This window comes from Equus asinus, chromosome 4, assembly GCF_041296235.1.
Source record: "Equus asinus isolate D_3611 breed Donkey chromosome 4, EquAss-T2T_v2, whole genome shotgun sequence".
In the NCBI taxonomy this organism is placed as follows: Eukaryota; Metazoa; Chordata; class Mammalia; order Perissodactyla; family Equidae; genus Equus; species Equus asinus.
The window spans coordinates 134,112,529-134,117,918 of NC_091793.1; the positions used below are offsets into that span (position 1 = coordinate 134,112,529).

The window sequence follows — 5,390 nt, forward strand, 5'->3', positions numbered from 1 at the left end:
TTTCTGGGTAAAATTCCTAAAACCAAGCAAACATCTAGGATCATTCAGGTGATTAGAGAAATCTAATTGTAGTTTCCCTGAGTCATAAAATGTGTTTAATGACAATGCTAAGAATGAGATGGATTTTTCAAGTTTAAGAAAATAACTTTCTGGTTGAATATTATATATCAGGTGTTATTTCATTCACAAGTATGGTCATTTCTATCTTATTTGAGTGTTTAATTTTGACACTCTAATTATTTTATCTTTTTTTTTACATCTCACACTTATAAAAGGATAAAAGTAGCTAAAGAGAAGTTCTTTTTCGTTTTAAAAAATACGCAATTTTGTGAAGTGTGCGTGTGTGCATGTACTGGGATAAAGTTACAAGTGCAACCTAAATTCATCCTAAAGAAAAGTGTTAATGTTGCCTAAATGTTGGATACTTACAGTGAAAGGAAAAGAAAAGAGAAAGGTAGGGAAAGGAAGAGAAGCAAAGAAATTTTACTCTTTTCACTTCCTAAGAAGCTACGAAAATCACCACTTGAAAAAAATTTAATAGTGGAGTAGAAAAGTCTTCATATTCATTAAAATACTATACAGCTCTTATAAGCCGGACATACAACTGTGGCATATTTTATGAAAAAAAAAACAAAAGAAGAGGAAATATTAACATCAAGAGTCTTGAAGACTGTTTCATTCTGAAGCCTTTGAGGCTTAGCAGGCGCCCTGCGGGCTGCACCTAACCAGCTCAGTGTGTGGGCGTGTACCAGAGGCTCCTGTCCACTAGGGGCTAGACTTTCACCAATGAACCGCTTTTACTATAGCATTTAAATAAAGTCCTGTTTCACGCACGGGCACACGGATAAAAAGACTTTTTGTTAATCTTGAAATGAATTTCTGATCATAAGAGAGATAATTTTTAAATATGTACCTGAGATCAGTTTAACAATTCAAAAAAATTGACTCAAAGATGTACATTTTCAAATAAAATGCTACTTCAGGAAGTTTATATTCTGATATTAAAACGGTTTCATCATCGAAGCATTTGCTTTTTCCCCTCTTTTTCATCTCCCAACTTTTATGAGGGCTAAATTCTAATCATGCTTAATTAACATCAAGCAACCAAGTATTCATGGTGTGCCACTGCTATATAAATGTATTAGAAGCAGAACAAGTCTACAGGTGTTTTCAAAATTTTTTGGAATGCACTCATTTATCAAATATTTATTTACTTAATTCTGGATAATGATATTTGGGAATGCCTTAGGTTTTTAGGTTGTTTGTCCAGTTTTCTGTAACAAGGAGGTGAACTTTTATAATCACAAAGAAAGGGTAATTTATAAATTTAAATTCATTTATTGAACTCCGATAGATCCTGCTCTAGCCATACAAAGATAAAGATGACAAGAAGCCTATTCAAGCTGGTCAGTCTCCTCAGAGACAGAGAGGTAAACAAACAAGGCCCTCCCAAAACAATGACTTTCCTTTTGCTCTAAAAAAGATGTGTAAAGGGCAGCACTATAGTATGATGCAAGGTGTGCAACAGTTAAGATTCACGGCTTTGAAGTCAGAGAGAACATGGTCTAAAGATTGGCTCTGCAGTGTGACTCTCGGTACAATTTTAGCCATCCTAAATTTCTCCACAGTGAATCAAGAATGATAAATCCCACCTCACAGGACTAAGTGAAATAATGTACGTAAAGCTTTAGTACAGTGCCTGGCACATACTAATTGTTCAAAAAATGGTACATCTTTACAATAGAGCACCAGGGAAGCATGGAGTAGGGCACTGAGAAAAAACACACCTACTGATCAATGTACGACAGACAGACGAAGGCAGCTCCCCAGTGCACCAAGAGTCATCTACTCTGGATGTTCACTATGTCAGACTTACATGAAGATATAAATATATAGAGAGATGCAAGAAATAGAACTGCTTTATAGCGTAGAGTCTGTTTTGAAACTCTAAAATCAAGAAGATCATAGAATTCTCGCAGGAGGAATGAGTTGGCCAAGTTCTGCCCAAGGAAGTTCTCACAAGAAGGCATTATGAAATGTTCTTATTCCTCAGAACCTAACTTTAAAATGTTCCCACTGGAGTCCAATGGGAGTTTTATGGGAGTAAAGGATAGAATTAGGTCTTGTATATTTTTAAAGGGTCATTCAAAAAGGCAAAGTCTAAATTTTTTACAGATGGCAGAGTAAAGACTGATGTAGTTGGCCAAAACTGACCTTTTATGTTTTCCAAAAGCAAATGTTTACTGAAAGAGGACTCTACTATACTACCAATGGAAAAAAATCCTGGATGCTTATATTGGACAACTCAGTACAAGTTGGCTGCCAAATACATTTATAAAAATCAATAATAATATTTTCCATGGTACCTGTTTTCAAGCTTCCTTCAAACTTTTGCCCTGTAGTTGCTTTTTCTCAAACACAAATATGTGTCTGAAGAAAAACAACATTTTAGATGAGAATAGGCTGGGGAAAGCACATGCATTTTAGGAAGCTACTGTTAGTTTCAGTCTCTCTGTGACCACAGTGGTGCACAAGCACGGATGAGGAGGATCGATTTTGCCAGCTTTTCTGGATAGTGAATTCAGAACTGATTTTAAGTTCTTCCAAAATGGAACTCCTTTTAAACTCCTTTCAAAACACAAGTCCCTTTTTCCAAGAAGGAAAGGGGCTTTAGAAATTTCTATGCTCTTTGGATGTTAAATAACTCTTACAAAACAAAATTTTGATAAATTGAGTGAAAAAAGTTAGAAATATTAAAAACCATCTAACATAAAGGAGAAAAATTAAAGACGGTTTGTCATAATATATATTGTTTTATTAATTTAAAAAGTTCAGAGGGGTGCTCACTTCAAAAACATATATAACAAAATTTGAACAATACAGAGAAGATTAGCGTGGCCCCTGTGCAAGGATGATACACAAATCCAAGAAGCATTCCATATTTTAAGAAGTTTTTAAAAACACACATAATAAAAATGGTTTTAAGAATGTTACTAGCATTGTACTTGGGAAGAGTTTTTATTTCAGGGAATAAATGTGATATCCATTCTGTAATGCATTTACAGAAGTATCTAGAAGCACATGTAATAAAGATTGTTATATAGCGCTATCTGCAAAAACACTAGAGTGAAAAATTGGAACTGTGAACTTATCAGTAAGATAATCATCCCCACAATAGCCATAGCCTAGAAATTTCTTACCTTCTTATTAAGTGGGTTTCAGGTACTCTTTTAACACGCAGATGTTTTTAAACAGTTTGTTCTAAAACTGGCCCCCAGAAAATCAGAAATATCCCGCTTTTTTTCCTCAGGAGAAAATAAACATAGTACATATTCAGACAACACTTAAAAATACCTTGTGTACATCCAGAGATTTTGGCACCTAATCTAAGTTCCTCGAATGGTCATTTTCTGTTATGAATCATATGTCTATACTGTTATAAAAATAAGAACAGGTGGATAACTTGAAGTATAAAATAGTACCCCCACTTTGAAGAAAGGTTTGGCAGTTCCTCATAAAGTTAAATATACCTTTATTCTTTGACTTAGCAATTCCACACCTAGATATTTGCCAAAAAATAAAAAATAAAAATATATATATCCACAAAAGCATTTGCACAAAAATGCTCATAGAAACTTTATTCATAAGTGGCAAAAACTAGAAATTCAAATTCCATCAAGAGAAAAATGGACAAATTTTAGTACATTTGTACAGTGGAATACTACTCAGCAATAAAAAATATTGATATGCACAACAACATGAACAAGTCTACCAGACATTATGCAGAGCAAAGAAGCTGAACACAAGAGTACATGATTCCATTTATACGAAGTTAATATTAGGAAAAACTTAACAGTTTTAAAAATCGTAAGAGTGGTTGCCTCTGGGTGAAGGAGATGATTAACTGGAAAAGAACATGAGGGGACTCGCTGGGACAATGGCAAAGTCTGTTCTCTTCATGGGGCTGTAGGTTACATGGCTGACTATAGGCATGTGTCAAGTCATCAACTAGTACAATTTAAAATGTGTGCATTTCACTATATAGTAATTCTATCTTGAAAAATAGTAAATGTATATATTTCTTAACATTTTTTAACCTATGTCATGCAAATAAATCAAAGTATGGCTTCTTTTATGCGCGTTCCCGTATGGCTGTTTGTGAACTTAAGCGGCTCTAACAACTCAATGAACATATTTAATTCTGCAACTGTGCATCATTTTCCTAACTGGTCTATTTTGCAGAAGGCAAGAACTCATCTTTTTTTTTTTTTATTTAAATTGTTGGTAATACAGCACATAAATTGCCATTAAACATGGCAATGCAATGAGAACTTCTAGAAGGAACAGGTGGGATCACTTCCCATTTTTTTCCTTACGACTTTGAGAATAAATCTCCCCCAAATGACACCTTTCTCCTTCAAACACTTCAGTTGTATATTTTATAACTTTTACATATGTCATTTTTACATGACAGTCACAGCTCCCACCTGGAGTTTTGCAACACTGTCCGCATGTTACCTTTTTTTTTTAGAATATGCATGTTTTATTCTGAATAATTTTGCATAATAAAAATGAAAGTACAAAATAATTAACACAAAATATTTTAACAAGCTGAAATAAATCATGAAAGAAAAATGCAGAAATGTAATCCACAGCAGAGTCTCCAAAAGTCTTAACATCCTTCCAGTTTCACTAATGGAAAAACTTGAAGGTCAAAATCTAAATCCCAGGATCAAGAGCCTAAAATAATCTACTATATACTACCCTAGCCAATTAATATTGATGCTGAGAGTAGCGAGATTCAACAAGTAAAAAAAACAAAAAGATTATGCAAGTGATTTAATAGTCAGAGAGATTATAACTAACAAGCTAACAAAAACTTCAAGAATCTTGAGATACCTGTTAGACATTTCATAAAAGACTGACCTTTTTCACTTCCTTGCATATTCATTCATTCATTCATGTATTCTATCAATAAGTATTTATTGGGCATCTATTATGTACCAGAATGTTCTAAGAGCTTGGAATATGAGGGAAACAAACAGATAAAATTCTCAATTTTTCAATATGAGATAGAATGTTTGATAACATACTAAGGGGAAAAAGTAAGGCAGGGAAAAGGGATATGCTATTAAGGGAAGGGGGTTGAAATTTTTAACAAAGTAGCCAGGAAAAGCCTTACTAGAAAGATGGGTTTTGAGTAAGGACCTAAAAGAAATGAGAGAGATAGATATGCCAATATCTGGAAAGAGCATCCCAGACAAAAGCTCTGAGATGGGACAGCACCTGGCAAGTTTCAGGAGCTAAAAGGCAGCCCTTACAGCTAGAGCAAAGAGAACAGTGGAGCGGGGGAGACGGCAAGATCAAAGAAGCACTGGGAGCTGGATGAC

The 5,390-nt window shown here is 34.3% G+C and overlaps 1 non-coding gene across 1 annotated transcript; it reads left to right on the top strand.

Annotated features, from left to right (window-relative positions):
• Positions 1-2,839: 2,839 nt before the first annotated feature.
• On the top strand, positions 2,840-2,946 carry LOC123285381 (U6 spliceosomal RNA). Its single transcript, XR_006527132.1, has one exon. It is a non-coding gene; the product is annotated as a U6 spliceosomal RNA (small nuclear RNA).
• Positions 2,947-5,390: the final 2,444 nt, after the last annotated feature.